This window comes from Camelus bactrianus, chromosome 10 (assembly GCF_048773025.1).
Source record: "Camelus bactrianus isolate YW-2024 breed Bactrian camel chromosome 10, ASM4877302v1, whole genome shotgun sequence".
NCBI classification, from domain to species: Eukaryota; Metazoa; Chordata; class Mammalia; order Artiodactyla; family Camelidae; genus Camelus; species Camelus bactrianus.
The window spans coordinates 34,907,385-34,926,938 of record NC_133548.1 but is presented as its reverse complement, the minus strand read 5'-3'; the positions used below and the strand labels follow the sequence as shown (position 1 = coordinate 34,926,938).

Sequence of the window (19,554 nt, the reverse complement as noted above, 5' to 3'; positions counted from 1 at the left end):
CTGTTTTAGGTCCTGGGATTTGCGCAGGGAGCCAGGACTGAAATCCAGCTCCTGACTCCTGGCCTGTCACACTTTCCAACAGACCCCTATCCCCCGCCCACCTCCCCCAGAGCCCAGCCCCCTGGCTGTACATCAGGGAGGCAGTGTTCAGGACCTACCTTCCTCTCAGCCCTGACTGCTGATCCCCTGGGTGTTTGTGGGCAGGTCTAGGGGGCTGGGAGGCACTTCTCTGCCACCTCTGGACACTACCCATCAGCAAACAACAGGGACTCTTCCTTTCCTTCTATGCCTCTGCAGCCTCCCATGGTGGCCACGGGGACCAGGCCCAGGTTCACAGGGCCTGGCTGGAGACTTGGTCAGCCACTCCTGGCCACGGGACCACGGGCAACTCTCGCAAGCTCTCTAAGCCTTGGTTTCATCACCTCTAAAAATTAGAGAGCAAGAGCATCTTCTCCTGAGGTGTTATGAAAACTGACATTTCGCACCTTCCAGAAATGGTGGTTCCTGTCCTCTCCACCTCATTCCCACCCATAGGTCCGAGGGCTGCAGTCAACTCCCATCCTCGGCAAGTCAGGCTCCAACTTAGCAGACCCGGAGCTAGGAAGCCTGGTCTCCCTCCTCTAGCATCCAGTCCTAGATGGAGTAATAATAATAATAATGATAGCAATGTCTCTTTTCTCAGTAGTACTTACTCTGTGCCAGGCATTGTTATAAGCACTTCACGTTTAGTAACTCATATAATCTTTATTACACCCATATAAAGCAAGTACCCTTATCATCCCCTTTTTCCACATGACGAATGTGAGATACAGAGAGGGTAAGCAACTTGCCCAAGATCACACAGCTAATAAGTCGCCATCAGAAAGCAAGAGATGTTCTGGATAGCTGTTTTACCGCTGGTTGCCACAGCAATGGCCAAGGTTGAAAAGGTGAGCCTAGGAGATGTGAAGTGGGGCATAAAAGATGTTCAACACAACTAGGCCCCTTCTGGGGCACCCAGCTGCTCTGAGAACCAGGCCTCTGCTGTCTCATCCTTCATTTGGGCCTACTGGGCTGTGCTGCCTAGTGTCAGAAGGGGGTGGTCCTCTGGGTATACAGAGCTTCCAGGAATTCTCCCAGTGTGCCTGAGCCCACAATCACTTGCCATGCTTTGAAGTAAAAACCAAGGAGCTCACACACACCCCAGGAGTGAGCCATTAGGTTCTCAGATATGTTTCCGTGTGAAGATTTCCTCCAAAACATTTACCTCTAACCACTTCCTAAATTGCTTGTGACAATTCAAAATGCCATGTTCCCAGCCTTCTTCCATTCTAAGGATCATAGGAGAGGCATCAGCCAGAGAAATGCTAAGCTGAGGGGCAGTTCCTGACAACTCAGCCACCTGGGGGGTTTCTCAAGAGCCCATGGCATCCTCAGCTCAGTTGGGGCTCTTGGTGGCACTAGGACAGAACCAGAAGGGCAGGGCACACATCTGCTGTGTCTCAGCTCTGAGGTTCTGTTTAAGATTCCATTTGGAAGGAGGTTCTATGCTAAATATAGAATTTGAAAGCTGCTGGGCTAAATCATCCCTAAGATCCACACTGGCTCCCATCTGCGGGAGCTCATTTGTTCATTCCAGAAATATACTTCGAATGCCAGGAGCTCTGCCAGGCAATGGAGGAGTCAGCGGTGGGTGAAAGTTTTGTGGTCTCTACCCTCATGGATGGCAAAACCCAACATGGAAAAAGTCAAAAAGCAAGAAAACAATGACTAAATAAAATAGTTACAGGCTGTGAAGCGTACCATGATGGAAATCAATAGGGGATGGGATCTGGAGTTATGGGGGGAGATGTTTAAGCTGAGCCCTGGAGGATGAAAAGGAGCCAGACTCGACAAGAACCAGGGGAAGAGCATTTCTGGTGCAGGGAACTGCAAGTGCAAAGGCCCTGAGACAGAAAAGAGGTTAGCTTTTACTATGGCTGGAGCAGAGAGAGGGAGAAGGACTGCCTAAGAGTTGGGTTAATTCTAAGTGCACCGTCATCAAAGAGTTCTAAGCAAGGAAGACATGCTATCCGTTTACATTACAAAGATCACTTTTCTGCTGAGAAGAGACTGCCTTTCAGGGGCAAGGAGCTCCGTTAGGAAGCTGCTGTAGGAGAGGAGGATAATGGGCTGGGGGTGGCTGTGGAGATGAGAGAAGTAGACAGTCTGAGTCAGAGCTGGCTGGATTTGCCGAAGGCCCTGGTGTGTGTGTGGGGGGGGGATGGGTGCAGGGGTGAGAATCCCACATTCTGAAAGTCTACAACAAACCCTGTTTTCCCACCTGCAGGAGGCGGTGTTCCCAGAGGTTCCTGCTCCTCCACCCTCATTTCCTGGAGTGCTTCTCTTTCTTCTGTGTCACCTGCGTTCTGTGCTCAGACACTTAGAGCTTATTTTCTGCCTCAGGACCTTTGCACTGCCTGGGATACTGGCCCCTTATCTCCACATGGTTGGTAACTTCTTGACACATCCCCTCTCCTAGCCAGTCTTCCCTGAATGTACAACTTGTACTCCTATCCTGACCACCCTCCACCCAGGCATGCTCTATCACCTCCACCCTGTTTCTTCAGGGAATTGAGTTTTGATGACTCATCAAAATTTTAAAAAACTGAAATATATTTGATTTACAATGTTGTGTTAGTTTCTGGTGTACAACATAGTGATTCAGTTATATGTATATATATTCTTTTTCATTATAGGGTATTATAAGATACTGAATATAGTTCCTTGCACTGCACAGTAGGACCTTGTTGTTTATCTATTTTATGTGTAGTAGGTTATAGCTGCTAATCCCAAACTCCTAATTTATCCCTCCCTCCCTTTTCCCCTTTGGTACCATAAGTTTGTTTTCTGTGTCTGTAAGTCTGTTTCTGTTTTGTAAATAAGTTCATTTGTCTCATGTTTTTTAAGATTCCACATATAAGTGATATCATATGGCATTTGTTTTTCTCTGTCTGACTTACTTCACTTTGATAATTTCTAGGTCCATCCATGTTGCTGTAAATGGCATTATTTCATTCCTTTTTATGACTGAGTAATATTCCACTGTAAAAATATACCACATTTTCTTTTCCAGTGATCTGTTGATGGAATTTAGGTTGCTTTTATGTCTTGGCTACTGTAAATAATGCTGCTGTGAACATTGGGGTGCATATATCTTTTTGAATTAGGAGTTTTCTCCTATATGCTCAGGAGCGCCTAATCCTATTGTATGTTCTTTAACTATCTGAAAGGATCTTGCCCATTTAGCTGCTCGTTCCTTTCCCCACCTGCCTGCACTAGAATGTAAACTCCATGAAGCGGGCAGTACATGGCGCTGTCTCCTTCAGGGCCTCTTACCTGCAAAGGTAGCTGGGGTGGCCCTGCAGTGATAGGTCTTTCCACAAGAGGGCGCCCCATAAATTTCCATTTCAGTTTCTGGCTGGAAAATCTCCCAGGAGTAAAACTAACAGAACCCTGACTGAAATTTCACAGTTTACCTAATGTCTGTACTAATTACACGTCCTGTCATGTAATGTGGTCTTTTGTGTTTCTGAGAGTAAAAAAAAAAATGTTCTTCTGTGGGATTTCAAGATCTTTCCTTTGAGATGGGGGAGGGAAGACATAAGGACCCTGTTTCCCTCCCGTACCTCTTCGCCCTCTGCTGTGCTTACCCTTACACTTGCTTGAGAGAACTTACACTTACAGCTCCACTGACTGTAGCCTGAGACAGATTACCTTTGGACAGGTGGGCCATAAATTAACATTTTCTTGATCATAAATATTTATTTAGCCATGACCCAGAGATTTCCCAACCAACTGGGTAAGACTAAGAAACGTCAATTCAGTTTGATGAAGGCTGGTAAGGGTTTAACACAATAAGGGGACAGAAAGTGCTGGCTGGTGATTGATCATTGCTCTCATTGGAGGCAGCTGTGAGCAGCAGAACGAGCACGGGGCCACCATGAAAACCTGGGTGTGAGTCCTGTTTTGAATCCGGGTCCTGTTGCCTTCTAGCTGGATGGTGGTGGCTCTGAGCCTGTCTCCTCTGCCTGTGAGAACGACAATGCTCTGGTGGACACGAAAGGTGCTTTGTGAACAGGTACACAGGTGGTAGTGGTAGAATGGGGCGTGATTATAATCCTACTTAGCGCAGTCTCGTTTGAGACCCCTCACACTGGGACTGAGGGTCCCACCTTGAAAGAGGGGCTCATGTGGAGTTGAGAGGGGACCCAAGGAATGTCTGGATGTGTCACCTAAGTAAGAAGGAGGGCTGGAAGTAGTAAGTGGGAATGGGGGTGGGGGCGTGGGGGGCGAGGGAGGAAGCCAGGGAATCCCAGAGCCAGGAGGAGTGGCCCAAGAAAGGATGCACTGGGCGGAGGGATGATTCTAGGAAAGTGCGATAACATTCCCTGCTGCTGACACAGGGCGGGTATGAGCAGGCTGCATTTAATGGCCAAGGAGAGGGTGGGCATGTTCCAAACTCTTTTCTAGTAGAAAGTGTACTGACTTTAATACAGAAAGCTAGGGAAACATATTCATCGTTAGTAGGCACTTGATAATTTTTTCAAATCTGCCTGGTCGTTTTTATAGTCTCTTGCTCTTTGCTCACTTTTTATTCTCTTTTTATTTCTTTAAACATATTACACATAATTGTTTGGTAGTCTTTATCCCAATATCTGAGGTCTGTGTGGGCTTGATTCGATGGTGTGCTGTTGCTGCTGCCTCCCACTCATGGTGGTCTGTTTCCTTGGATGTGTTAAGATTTTTATTGTGAGCCCTGCTTTGTGGGATCCTACGATAATTCTGTATGGCCTGGCTTGAGGTGCATTCCTGCAGGAGGACTTGTGATTGCTTCGACTGGGTTTCAGGACATAGTGACCACAGACTATGGTCCACTTGAAATTTAAGGATCATCTGGAGGGTTCTAAGACCAACCTACCATGTAATTTCAGACTCCTGCCACATAAGAGGGTCAGCCAGTAGCTCTCAGATCTCAGAGGACTGTATTTTTCTCCAGATACCCCAAACCAAGGCTGACACAGACACTTTCCCTTGGTTTTTATTTTTCTTTGGTTTTTTGTTTGTTTGTTTTTTGTCTTTTGCTTTCTCTCTTTTTTGGGAGGGTTGGGGGGAGTTAATTAGGTTTATTTGTTTATTTTTGATGGAGGTAATGGGGATTGAACCCAGGACCTTGTGCATACTAGGCATGCTCTCTACCACTGAGATATACCCTCGCCCCTGTTTCCTTTCTTTGTTGTTCTTCTCAATCACCCTTTCCTCAGGCCTTAGCTCTTTCTGAATCCTGGCTTTATGTGGAGGGCTCTCCAATGTGACACCCCGGCCTGCATGGGTACAAAATTAATGCAGAGCATTACCCCTTCCCCTGTTCCTAGCAGAGTTCTCTGTTGAACAGTTTTAGGCCATGAGACTGTAGGGTCCCCCAGGGTAATGACCATCTCTTCACATGCATCCACTAGGAAGGGTCAGGCTTCACTCCTGGCCTTAGGTTTCCCTTCCTTGAAGTCTCCTCCACTGATTTGAAAATGTGTTTTAAAGATTGTTTTTCCTAACATTTCGATGTTTCAAAGGCAGAGAGTTTCAGGGAAGCCTCGCATCACCTGGAAACTTATTAGAGATGCAGAATTTCGGGCTCCACTCAGACCCACTGAATCAGAATCTGCTTTTTTATAAAACCCCAGGGGACTTATATGTAGGTTGAACAGCATGGCTTTCCTTTACCGTTATTACCTGAAGCACAAGCAGGAGAGGCACTTTGCATGGATGTTGTAGGATTAAGGCAAAATGACACTCTTTTTTGCGCTTCCACCAGCTTCTCCCTGAGTCCGGTGGCTCAAATGAAGAGAAAGACTAGGATTAGTAGTGATATCTTTGTCAGCTGCTGCCTTTCTTAGCCCCACAGAGACCCTGAATGGACAGAATCAGCTCTGAGCAATCCCCGAGCTGAGGGTGACCCCCAGGGTTGGGCCCAGGGGTCCCAGTGCTGTCCCAGCCTTGTGCTGACAGGGTTGGGGAGCCCTCATGCCTCCTGAGTTTTCTTCTCCCACCTGCTCCCCTCCCCGATGTCGTCCCGTCTTCATGACTGACCTTCTGCCTTAGTTTCCCTGCTCTGAGCAGAAGCTGGAGCTGGTCCTGAACCCCTGCCTTGACCCCTGTCTTCTCTCAGCAACACAACATAGCGAAAGGGATAGGATTTTGTCCCTCTGTATTCAAGGATCTATTTCCCTGGGAAAATAAGTGGACAAAGGAAGCAGTTCAGAGTCCAGTGTCAGGAACCATAACTTTAAATGAGATTACTTTAAATTCTGTGCAATAAAATGTCCACTGTCAATGGACATTTAGGTTTTTCCATGTCTTGGCTATTATAAATAGTGCTGCTGTGAACACTTGCAGCAACACGGACTTGGAGATCATCATATTAAGTGAAGGAAGCCAGAAAGAGAAAGAAAAATACCATATGATGTCATTTATATGTGGAATCTAAAAAAAAAAAAAAGACACAAATGAACTTAATTACAAAACAAACAGACTCACATAGAAAACAAACTTGTGGTTAACGGGGGAAAGGGAGTAAGCAGGGATAAATTGGGAGTTCGACATTTGCAAATACTAACTATTGCATATAAAAATAAGATCCTACTGTACAGCACAGGGAACTATATTCAATATCTTGTAGTAACCTATAATGAAAAAGAATATAAAAAGGAATACAGGTATGTACGTGCACGACTGAAATATTATACTCTACACCAGGAATTGACACAACATTTCAAACTGACTATACTTCAATTAAAAAAAGCAAAAAGAAAAATGTCCACTGTCCTGCCTGACCTTGGCTTTGCATTAACTGCCTCATGTACTCAGCAACACTGACTTGCAATATGGTTCCCACTTATCCAGCACTCATGCTGAGCCAGGTCCTGGGCTCAGTGCTTGCTGTGAGTCATCTCACTGAATCTCCACCACATCCCTGTGCAGAGATGAGTGTGGCTCAGGGAGTCTCCGTCAGTCCACTATCCAAGGTCACGGGGTTGGTAAATGGTAGAATTTGGATTAGGACCCAGGTCTCTGACATCAAAGCTCATTCTGTCTCCACTCTAGTCTGCTCTCCTGTGTGCATCTCCCAGCAGAGTGCCTGGCACAAAGTAAGCCCTCAACACGTGTTTCTAAAATGAATGAATCTTGTCATGTAAAGACTACTGTTTATTGAATGCCTGCTATGTGCAAATACTTTCTCTCTGTTAATTTGGATTTTTAGAATAATCCAGAAGAGTACTGATGATTATTATTTGTTTTAAAGATAAGCACACCAAGATTCAGAGAGGTTAATTAAATTTCCCAAAGTCACACAGCCGATGAGTTGTTGATCCAGGAAAGGCAAGCCTTTCTTTCTGATGCCTAAACCTGTGTAATTTTGGTGTTACCATCTCATCCCTCTTAACGTGGGAGATTTAGTCTTGGGAAGGGGTGTCTCGGGGCTGACATGTTACCAGTGGAGCTGGAGAGCCTTGAGCAGTGAATGAGAATCACCTGGAGACTGGAGAGTGTCTCGAGTGTGAGCGAGTGAGCCTCCCATCTTGTTGGTGTTAAATGCCGAAGACTGACAGAGGGTGACTTTGACAGTCTAAGGCACTGTCATCTGCTTGGTCAGCCCTGGAAGTCTCTGGAGGGGATGACTCAGATCTATCCATTCTGAGCAGGGTAGTTCAGAAGAACACAGTCCTGGTTATTCTCGTTTCTAGGAGGTATTTGGAAAAGTCTTGATTGATGAGGAAATCCCCAGGGAGTGATTAACAACTCTCAGATTGGCTTCCTTCCTCCTTTGCCGGCCTCACCCGGTGAGCAGCCTTTCACCACGGCTGGTTTCTTCCACACGTACAGAAGTAGAGAATGTGACACTGCAGGTGCCAATCTTGGGTCTCAGCTGAAATAAATGGGACCCACCAGGTTTACAATGGAATTTCAAAGGGCTGGTCTCTTAAAGTGCCATCTTCCAACCAAATAACAAGCTCAGAGCTAGGAACGTGCTGAACTGTCCTTCAAAGACAAGTAATGTGTATTGTCCCCCGCCTGCCACATGTGTTGAGTCAGTCCTCCTGAAGTCCACCACCAGCCTGGGACTTCCAGCCACCTCCTTATCACACTGACAATCTTCAAAACTATCAGTAGTAACAGTAATGATTTCCATTTGTGCAGAAGGCTGCAACTGATGAAGTACGGCTGTGTTCATTCCCATTTGAGCCTCAGAAGACCCATGTGAGGGGTAAAGTGGGAATGTCGCCCAATGGACCAGGAATGTGGGACTCTGAAGACGGAGCACTGAAGGGACTTGAGCAGAAAGGTACTCGGCTTCTGAGGAGCAGATCCAAGACCCAAATCTGGACTTCTTGATTCTAAGTTCAGCTCCAGCTACTGACTGCCCTTCTTGAGGGAGATCACGTGACTTGCATCAGCGCAGCCCCTCGGAATAAATAATCTTACATAAGGAGAAGAGTTTTACTTTCATAACCTTGAAGGTAAAAGTGCTTCAGTGGATCATCTTAGGCTGTGACTGTTCCCACCCCCTCCATCACACCTCCCCTGTGTCACAGCAGAGAATCCTTTGGGGGCTCCACTGTAGTTACAACAATGTTCATGCCTCTTTTCATGGGGGAAGGCAGTATTGCATGGTGGCTGAAAGCACAGGTTCAAGTCCTGCCTCCTCTTCAGCTGTGTGGCCTTGGACTCAGGTAGCTAACCTCCCGGAACCTTGATTTCACATGGCTGACCTCATGGGGATGTGGTGATAATGAAATGAAATAAAGTACTGGGAGCTTAGCACAGCGTTTGGCACGTAATAGGTGCGCATTAACTGTAGGTCAAACCCTAGCATTGCCAAGGCTTATTCTTGAAGCATTCATTCAAGCAGCATTGACTGAACACATGTTCTGTGCACTTGGCTCTCTGGCTCCTCACAGCACGTCTGTGAGGCAGGCACCATTATTCCCATTTTATACATGAGGAAACTGAGGCTTACTTGTCCACTACTGTCTTTCACACATGTCAGAGCCAGGATTTGAACTCAGCTCTATCTGACTCTTATTCCAGTGCTCTCCTGTATATCAGAAAGTGACTGACATGCAGAGATTAGAAAAGGGGTATTATTGATGAGGAGTGGTGATGGGAGCCCCAGAATTGGGGTATCCAAGGACTGGACCTCCCAAGGTATGGCTCTCTCACACTCGCTGTGCAACTTTGAGCCAGTCACTTTGCCTCTCTGGGCCTCACTGGCTTCACCTGCATATCAAGGAGGTAGGACAGATCGTCTCAAAGATCCTTTCCAGCTCTGGCCTTCTGTGATGCTCCTCAGATTTCAGAAAGATTCTCGTACATGATCCTGGAATGGAGGAAGTATAACCAAGGCCCCTGAAATGTCAAATCAGTTTGCCTTGTGGACTCATGTGTTTCTGCATGAATTCAGAATCTGCAGAGGAGAACTCTCTAATTATCCTGCAGGGACTAGCCCAGCTAGTAATTACCCCTATTATTTTTAATTGTATTTTATAAGATGCCTTTCATCCAGATCTCAAAGGGCTTCTCAAACATTCATTAGCAGAGCCCATCCCCCTCCCAAGTGGGTATGAAAGGCAGAGACTGATTTTGATGTCAGAAAGAAGAAGTGGGGGGAGAGAGAAGTGGCCTGAGATCCCGACATTAATTTCACCTCTGAGTTCAAAGGAGGAGACAAGAACAGAAATTTGCCAGGGAAAGGCTTACCTTCAGAAGCGGTTCAAGGGATATTCAGTGAAGAGCAGATGGATCAGGAAATGTCCCTCCTTTAAAAAAAAAATCAGTTTCTATGTGCCTAGGAGAGGGTCATTCAGTTTGGCTCAGTCCAATTTGACTGCTTCATTTCCCTTTAGACTTGTCCATCAGCTGTCCTTTGAGCTCCAGCTCTCAGGCCTGTGCTAGGGGATGTGAAAGATATAAGGGAAGCAAGGGGCTCCGAGTGTACCCGTGGCAGACTCGGGCACTCTGGGGCAAGCACTAGGGCACAGGAGCCGCCCAGGGGAGCCCTGGTGGGAGGGGAGGGAGAGGTGAGTTTGGGTCCATATGTCAAATCCAGGGACCTGATTGACAAATGACACGGAAAAACCATTTTGAGTAGCTCATCATGAGAGTCTCTCCGCTTCTTCCTTCTGCACTCCCCTGTACTGTAGCCAAGACACCAGGGGGCTGGTACCAGGTTCCTTTCATCCCTGTTCCAGAGAATGGATAGAAGGGACCACCATCGTGCATGAGCAGCTTTGCTTTCCGAGGGCTGGGGGAGGGGCCAGTGGTCCTTCCTGCTGGTGTGTGAGCTTCTGGAGGACAGAGCCCGGCCTGCCTGTTCACCACTTCCCCAGCACACATCCAGGCACAGAGGGTGGATGCTCAGAACATATTTGTTGGCTGAAGGAGCAGATCACAAAGCTGCCACTCTGTTTCAAGCCTTGCAGATGGTCTGATGTAGGTCAGAGAAGGATCCTTCCTCTCCTCAGCTTGGAGGGATACACAGCTCCAGGGACCTCAGAAGAAAAAGACAGAAGTCACTGTCAAGTTGGGGGCGAGCTCATGATGTGGTGAGGTGGTGTGGGAAGCAGGGCACGTGGGGTGAGGTAGCAAAGAGGAGGATTGTCCTGGCTACTAGGAGCATGAGGATCCTTTAGCAAGAAGGCTGGGACCTATGGGGCAAGGCTTCCAACTCTTTCCCTGATGGGGGCTCCAAGCCACCATGACTGGTACACTCAGGATGGTATGGGGATGCAGCTGTCAGGAGAGAAGGATGAGGCCTGGCCTTGCCCACAGGGAGCTGGTAGTTTTGTTTTGGAGATTAGGCTGACACACAGAGCAAGCAGAGAACAAGGCACGATTTGTCACTGCCTAGATTGCTAGTTTCCTGAGTGCAGGAGAGAGGGTCTTAGCACGGGTCCTTCTTGTTGGACCAGATGAAGGTCTAGATACTTTTTCCGCCCCAGATACACTTAATGATTAGTTGTCACACTGGGTGACATGAAACGTTAAGTGGCTGAGGTCAGAAGAGGGACAAGTCTGGAGGCCAAGGTGTTGGGGGAAGATTCAAGAGGGAGGAGGAGCTGTGGTGGTTTCTATTAAACGACCATGAAAAGAATACCAGCCCACCCCCACCTTGTCAAAGGGCTTTCGCATCACAAGACACCTATGCAGTGAGGATGATCAGGAGGAAACAGAGGTTCCAAACAGCAAAAGGGCTGCCTTTTAGTTACCCACTGAGAGGGCAGCTGAGGGTCTTCCTGCCCAGAATCCATTCCCTTCTCTTCTGGGGAAGCCACTGTGTCCTTACTCTCAGTCTGAGAGGTTTCCTTGGGGCTGACATCTTCTCTAGATTTTGTAGGGGCTCCCAGGACTCAGACCCAGTGCTGGGCCCTCCTGGTCACAGGATTTGTCCAGGGATGAGCACATGACCCACGCTGGGCCAGTGAGAACCATCTTGAAGACTTTCTAGAACCTCTAGGGGCAAAGCACTCTTTCCTTTGGGGTGGCAAGCCAAGAGTGTTGGCCTGGGCCTGCTGGGGGTGAGCCTGGCCACTGGGTAGGGGAAAAACTGTCTAAAGATGATGCTAACACAGAAGAAACCAGAGCTGCGAAATAAAGAGGGACTTTTGCAAGCTCTTGATAACTTTTCAGATCTATCAATCAATGTATTTCTTTTTTAATTCTCTCTTAAGCTACTTAGATTTAGGTTTCTGTCACTTGTAAGAGAGAAAATCCTGCCTTATATGCCTGGTGAGTGAACCAGATCCTGGTCTCATCCACCTCTCCATCCATCCATCCATCCATCAAAAACACATACATTTAATGAATAAAGCAGTTGCTCAATGCATTTTTGAATGAATTAGTGGATGACTAATTTGTCATGATGCATTTGATGTCAAAGAGACATCCAGTTCCCTTTAATGCTGGTGGAGATTTGTCAACAAAGGGCAAACCTAGTTCAGAACTCAGAACTTGAAAATCAGTCAGAAATTCAGTTCCCCAAGGCAGTGCTGCCTTTCATCAGTGTCGTCAGCACACAGCCAGACATGGCCTTTCCTTTGCCAAACATGATTCGGTTATGCTGGTGCCACAGCCCACATGGGAGGGTCCAGAATGTCACTGACAAGCTTGTGGGTTTTCCTGTTGGAGCTGATGCCACTGTTGTGAGCTCCGCAGTGACACGAGGGTGAGTTGCCAAGGAGGGCTCACTTGCTTTACCCTTATGGGACCTGTTTTGCCTGTTGTACCGTGGTGATCACAGTAAGTGCAGAACTGCCTGAGGACCACAGAGACAAGCGCCAGCTCGTTCAGATGACTTTGTAAAAAATCCAAGAGTCAGAGAACAAAGAAGTAAACCAGTCACCTGTCTCAAATTCCTGTTTTTTGAAGGAAAACTGCAACTCACAGAGAAGATGGGACGTACTCAAGGGCACACAGAGAATAATTAGAAGAGACTACACCTGGACTCCCGGCTCCCAGTCTGGTGCTGTTCCTGCTATGCTGCTCTGCCTCCCTGGGCCACATTCCAAAACAGGTGGAGTTTGTGTCCAAGGGCTTATTTCCTCTTTGATAGTTACAGGTGTTGGTAGGTCAGGGATGCTGTGAGCACTGGACTGGATTTCAAAGATGTTCTTCACATGATCTGCTGTCCTCTGCTTGTGGGCCACATGGCACAATAAGGATGGATGGACATGGAGGTCACATAACTGGTGGGAGGGCACCTTAAAAGTCACCTTGCTCGACCTCCTTCTGGCATCAGAATTCCCTGTACAACGCCTGGTGATGCACTTGTCAGATTTGCTGGTGGCAGAGAGTTGAGGGTGGGGATGGGGGTAGAGAGAGCTTTGCTCTTGGTCCCCTCTCTCTCCTGACTCTTCAAGGACATAAATCTGTCCATTGCCTCCTCTCTCACTCTTTAAAATCTCCAACCTCTTTCTCCTTCACTCCTTCCTCTGGGTTAACAAATATTTTGGTTCTCCTTTTCTTAAGGCCAACAAACCAATGAACAAATGATGATTCTTCTTTTGACTTTTCTCAATGCTTAGTGACCTTCTTATCTTTCTCTTCTTCCACCAAATGCCTTGACTCCTTGACATCTGCCATCCACACTTCCTCCTGATCCACCCATTCCTTGATGTTGGGCAGCCTGGCTTCTCTCAGAAGTCACTGATGACCTCCCAGTTAAGAAATCTGGTGTCTTTTTTCTTTAAGCCTTACAGTTTCTTGTTTCCTCTGTATTATTTAAGATATTGCTCACCCAGTGCTCAATCTCCCATGATATGATGTTGCCCTGATTCTCTTTCTTTTCCTTGGGCCTCACTTCTGATCATATCTCTGTTTGTACTTCATGGCACACTTGTTTTGAGTCTCTTCCCCAGAGACTTTGTCCATCCATTGATGGCTGTGTCCATTCAGCACTCAGGTGAGAGCAAGCTGCTGTGCCAGGAACTGGAGATTCAGAGATAGATCTTGATCATTCTTGACCTCAGTGAGCTTGTTTTCCACTGACAAAGCCAGAGAAGTTCATCCCAATACCATGTGATGACAAATGCTGGACCAGCGACTTCCCAAATTCAAGGAAAAGCAGAACTGAATGCAGAAAAGGACTTTTTCAAATTCTCCCATGTTACAAAAGAGGAAACTGAGGCACAGGGAGAGGAAGTCGGTGTCCCGCAGCCCTACAGAGAGTTGGCGAAATAGCTAAGAGTAGACCTGAAGTCCCTCCAAATGCATCTTTGGCGGAGAATGGCTAGAGATGACTTTTCTAGTGAAATAGGAAGGTATTGGAATGCAAGAGTATTTGGAGTTTTCTCCAAGATACAAATGCATTTCACTGAGTTCTTTCTGCAACTCAAGACCCATCATTAGAACCTGTGTTTTACTTCAAATATTCCAGCAAGGGGCCACATGGTAGAGATCCTAGAATTGGAAGTTCTTTATAAGAAGAGAGAGAAACAATACCTTCTGAACACTTAATATGGGCCATAAAACTAAGACCCAGAAGTTAAGTGATTCTCACTTCAGTTTTAAAGCAAAACCGGGGTTGGAATTTAGGTTTCCTATCCCTAGTCTATTCTTTTCATGAGGCCAAGAGCCATAAGCTGCCTGAGCTGGAATGCTGGGCTATCACCTGCCCCGAACAGAGAGGGGAATGACTGATTGTGAGCCTTCTGAGTGTGGGAGCCTCCTGCAAACCCACTGTGTGCATTTGGGTAAGAACCTGCCCTCGTCTTTACCCCCAGACAGAGCCAGCATCATGGGCATGCAACTTCTGAAGCTGCACAGGACTCTGTGCTTAGAAGGGTCACAGGCTTGGTCCGATGTTGCCATCTTGAAATTCTTAATAATTGGTGACCAAGGGGCCCACAAATGATTTAGCCAGTTCTGCCCCTAGATTACAGCTTTTCTTGTTGCCACTCAAAGCACTTCCCAGGTCACTTATTTGGATAGGTCCCTGGTCTCCCTGTCCTTATCTCCCTAGGAAGGGCTATTGGAAAGATCATCTGAAGGTGAGCTAAAACTAGGCCAGACAGGTACTTCTCTGAGTTGCCTGGACAACTTCCTGTAAGGGTTTTACTCTCCCTGGACATTAAGGAGCTCTGTTCTCCTGGGTCTGCCTGTCACAGCAGAGTGTACGATCTAGCTTTGCCAGACCCAGACCCCGACCCCAAGCCATTCACCACTTTAACCATCTCCTCCTTTGGTTCAAGAGCTCTTGGCCTAGAGAAGAGTCCAGGCAAATATGGTTCCAACCTACCTTTGTAGCATTTGCTCTCACTGTTTGTGTATAGAGAGTCTCTGCTCTGACACAATGTCTTCCTTTCCTCCATTAGGTGCACCTTCGATACCCTGACCTCTGCACCTGTCCTTGCCATCCTAGGGCACTGCCTATTCTCATTATCTGACATTCCCCCATCCTTCCAGGTCTAGCTGTGGTCTTAGCTCTTCTCTAATGGGCTGTCTCTGACCACCCATCCTGTATCCTCTCTCCCAAGAAGGCCGCATGATTCCTGAAGGCAGACCCAGGATTCCACCTCTGTTTTCCTCACCAAACCACACACTCAACAGTGGTCAGTGAGTAGTTGCTGGTGCCTTGATTTTCAGCCGAGGAGAAAAGGCAGGAAATCCATTTCCCAGTGAGGCTGGGTCATGTGCTCCCAGACACAGCATGCCTGCTACTGGAGGTGAGTCAGTGAGGGCCTTGTCAAACCTGTTTCCCCAGCTGAGGCTCTGGGCCCAGGCTTGCCCCCAGTGCCCAGGGTACCACAGATCTCACTGGGGGATGTTACCCCAGATGTTCAGGGAAGGGAGGCAGCTTCCTGCCAAGGGCAGAAGGGTGTGGGGATGCTAAAGGCAGAGTTTACCAGGCTCCAGAAGGGGGTGCTTACTGTTTTCTGGGTGATCAAACTCTATCCAGAGTTCTGGCATCCTGTGATTAGATTAAAGGTGGGAAGTGGAGGAACTACCTAGAAGAGGAGGGGCAGGAACCCATGCCAAATGGGGAGGGTTGTAGGAACTAGGGATGAATAAATTGGAGGAAAGAAAGTCTGAGAGAATGTGACCCATGTCTTTAAAATGGTCAAAGAGCTGCTGTGGCTGGCAGAGGTGGACTCGTTCTGTGTGGTCCCTCAGGGCCAAAGTTGGACCATGGCAGGGAAATTATAAGGAAGCAGAGCTCTATTCAAGCAAGACTGTCAAGCATGGAAGGGTCACAAAGCAGAAGGAATAAACTGGCTCTTCCTCAGTAGGAGTGGCCAAGCAGAGATTCCAACCCCAGCTGATCCCTCAACTCACTTCTCTTTCTCTGTACAGCTTGTCCCTTCATTTCTCAAAGTGATCTTTAAAATCTCATTTTCTCTCCTTAAGCCTCTGGTCTGTCTCTGGTGTAAATGCATCAACCAACCCTTCTCCACCACTCTCTTTCTGGTTCTATCATCTCTTGCAATAGTCTCCTAAGTGCCCCAGCCAGCCGCCAAATTCCCACCAGTCTACCTCCATGTTGCCAGAGTGAGGTTTCTAACATGCAAATGTGGATCTGCTGCACTCCTGCTCAGAGCCCTTAGCCGTGGATTCCTGGTGTCCTCATGAAACAACCATGTTTCCATAAAAAACACTCCTTCCTATCCTGAAATGGTATGTTATCATGTGCAACAGAAAATTTCAATGTTCACTTCCTGTTTTAAACAAATTCACTCAGGCAGTGATGCAAGGGGCAACAGGAGACTCCTCAAGGATCCATTATGAACAGTATTTGGTTGCACAATATGATTGCAGAAGGAAGACTCACTGGGGAAATGTTTGGTTTCCGTAGCATCAAGCTCATTCTAGGTAACCGTGGGAGGGTGATTAATTTTCTGCAAGGAACTATCTAGGTAGCCTGCCTCCGGAGTAGTAATTGACTTCTGTGACTCCTGTAGAACCTGGTGCTGTTATCTCACTTGGCAGAAACAAATGGACAGGACATCAGTAGCCAACAATATGAACCCTGACCTACACCTCACCCCTTACCCAAAAGTAAACTAGAACTGGATCATAAAGCTAAATGTAAAATGTGAAACCATCAAAACTTTTAGAAGCAAACATAGAAGAAAAGCTTTGTGACCTAAAATTAGGAGAAGAGTTCTTAGACGTGGCACCAAGAAGCACAATCCATAAAAGGAAAGAATAAATGAATTAGGCTTCATTAAAATTAGAAACAAAAGACTCAGTTAAGAGGATGAAATGGTAAGAACCGACTGAGAGAGAATATTTGCAGACTACCTCTCTGACAAAAGACTCGCTTTGAGAATAGAGAACTCGGCATTCAGCAGTAAGACAACAACCAATCTAACCAGAACGTGAGCAAAGGACTTGGACCCTTCACTGAAGAAGATACGCAGATGGCAAAGAAACACATGGAAAGATGTTCACCATCGCTCGTTGTTAGGGAAATGCAAATTAAAACCACAGTGAGATACCACTACACACCTATTAGGAAGGCTGAAATAAAAAATCCTGATAAAACAAATGCTGGCAAGGATGTGGAGAAGCTGGATCTTACATATGCTCTCGGTGAATGTGTAGAATGGTGACAGCCATTCTGGAAATCTGTCTGGCAGTTTCTTAAAACATTAAACATATGCTTGCTATATGACCCATGAATCTCAATCCTAGGCATTTATTTCAGGGAAGTGAAAACTTATGCTCACACAAAATGTCCCATACGCAAGTGTTCATAGTAGCTTTATTGGTAGTAGCGCCAAACTGGAAACAACCCAAGTGTCCTTCAACAGGTGAAGGTGATGGGGAGTAACCCTCAAAATGACAAAGACTGTGTCTCTTGGCTCTGTCAATTAGGCAGGTGGGAGCCAAGCAGGATTTTCATTGATTGAGAAAAATTTTTAAAGTGATACTTCTTCCACTTGAGTCTTGTGGGTTACACTGATTTATGTGTGTGTAAATATGAGAGATAGAGAGGGAAGGAGGGAGAGAGAGAGAAACATGTCCTTCATGCATTTAACCTAGCACTTGCTTTGCAGGTCACCTTGCTGGGACATATCAGTTATGTAAAATGAGGGATCTATTGATTGAATTTTAGCACAAGTGCCCTCCAACATGCCCTCTATTTGGAATTGTTTTTTTTTTTTTTTTAAATCTTTGTTTAAGGCCTCACGTGGTAGAGCCAGTATGTGCATCCAAGTCTGGCTGAACCCAAAGCCCATCACTCAGCATTAGAGTGAAGTTAATTCACCAAATGATGCCTGGAATGGGATTGCAGTTGAGGCTCTAATCCCAAACTGAGAGATGCCTGCCATTGTTCCTGAAGGCAAACTGAAAGGGAGGGTGGCATCCTCCTCATCTCTGCTCCACTGCATGTCCCTGTGCTCCAGCCCTACTCTGTTCCTTAAGCCCAGTGTCCCTGCGTCAGTCATAGCTAGACCATGTGCAGTGACTTCCATTTGCTTTCATACATGACCCCCTGCCCTATTCCAAGAAGAGCCCTAAGTCTTTTCTCTGTGAGCTACTGCTCAACTCTGTCTCCCTAGAATGACCTTGCACAATTAATAGTCCTATAGCCAAGGACAGGACTTCAGCCCTGTCACATTTGCTTTTGTTCCTGTCCGATGGTCCCAGCCTTTCTAGCACTGAAACAGAATGTGTTGTGGGAAGGCATTGAAATAAGAACAGATTCTTTGTATTTATAAATACAAAACAGAAACAGACTCATAGACATAGAATACAAACTTGTGGTTGCTAAGGGGGAGAGGGGTGGGAAGGGACAGACTGGGAGTTCAAAATTTGTAGATACTGACAGGCATATGCAGAATAGGTAAACAAGACTATACTGTATAGCACAGAGAAATATATACAAGATCTGTGGTGGCTCACAGCAAAAAAGAATGTGACAATGAATATATGTATGTTCTTGTATAACTGAAAAATTGTGCTCTACACTGGGAATTGACACAACATTGTAAACTGACTATAACTCAATAAAAAAAAAGTTAAAAAAAAAGAACAAATTCTTTCCATTCTTTTTTTATGCAAGACTTTGAACAACTTTATTACCATTTTAAAATTAGCTATAATTGGAAGTTGGTTTTCAACAAATATTTCTATAATCAAGAATGAATAATTGAAGTTTCTATGGGAAGAATATATTTATTTAAAAAATAAAAATTATGGTTTTATTTATACAAGGAAGTCGAGCCTGTCTTTGTGCAAGGCTGCATCTGCTGATGTGTGACCTTTAGCCACTCGCAGTAACTTCTGTGAATGAGAGTAACCTGAGTGCTCAGAACTGCTCCCCCCTGTTTTGCATCCTGATGCTGATCTGGCTTGTGTCACCTGGGAAGGTCTGTCTCTCCTCCTAGAGACTTGCCTGCCTGAGTCCTGCGCCCTCTCCCACAGTAATTAAGTGTATTGAGATGTCTGATCGCTGACGTCAACCTGACCCTCAGGATGGGGCGAAACCAAGGATCCAAACTCATTATCACCATTAGGATTTATAACAAAAGAATCTAAACAGTTCCAGTCATCAGGGGGTTCCCAGGGCACCTGCAAGTGTCAGCATGCCATTACCTTCATCCTGAAGTTTCTCTTTCCAGTTTCCTTTCCCAGGATGGTGATGGCTTTGTGGTATTTCCTGATTATAAAAGTACTAGACATTCTTATTTTTTTTAAATGTAGAAAGGTACAAAGAAGAGGTAAAAATCAACCATAATCTCAGTATTCCCTTCCAGATATATCACTACATCCTCCCTTGTTCTAGACCTATGGGGCAGAAGCCTTTTTATCTGATAGTATTGGGACTGTGCTTAGCGGGTTAAGAAAAAAGTTAGTTGAAATAAGAAATGATAATAATAACAAAATATATGCATATCTTAAATCTGTTATTTTAACTTAAAATAGATCTATGTTTTAATATAGCCTTTTATGTCACTGTCACTTTGCTGAAGGGAATTCACCTTTGTCTTTCTTATGTAGACACCGTAATAGTTTGTCTCTAAATTCTTGTTTTAG

The 19,554-nt window shown here is 46.1% G+C and overlaps 1 long non-coding RNA gene across 2 annotated transcripts in view; it reads left to right on the top strand.

Annotated features, from left to right (window-relative positions):
* LOC123619584 (uncharacterized) overlaps positions 1-18,813 on the top strand; it is a 69,088-nt gene extending 50,275 nt beyond the window's left edge. The window contains exons 3-4 of one of the 2 annotated variants that reach the window (XR_012509663.1): positions 8,215-8,534; positions 12,442-18,788. This is a non-coding gene — a long non-coding RNA (uncharacterized LOC123619584). Of the gene's footprint in view, positions 1-8,214 lie in introns of both variants that reach the window. The other variant, XR_006728240.2, reaches the window with a different exon arrangement.
* Positions 18,814-19,554: the final 741 nt, after the last annotated feature.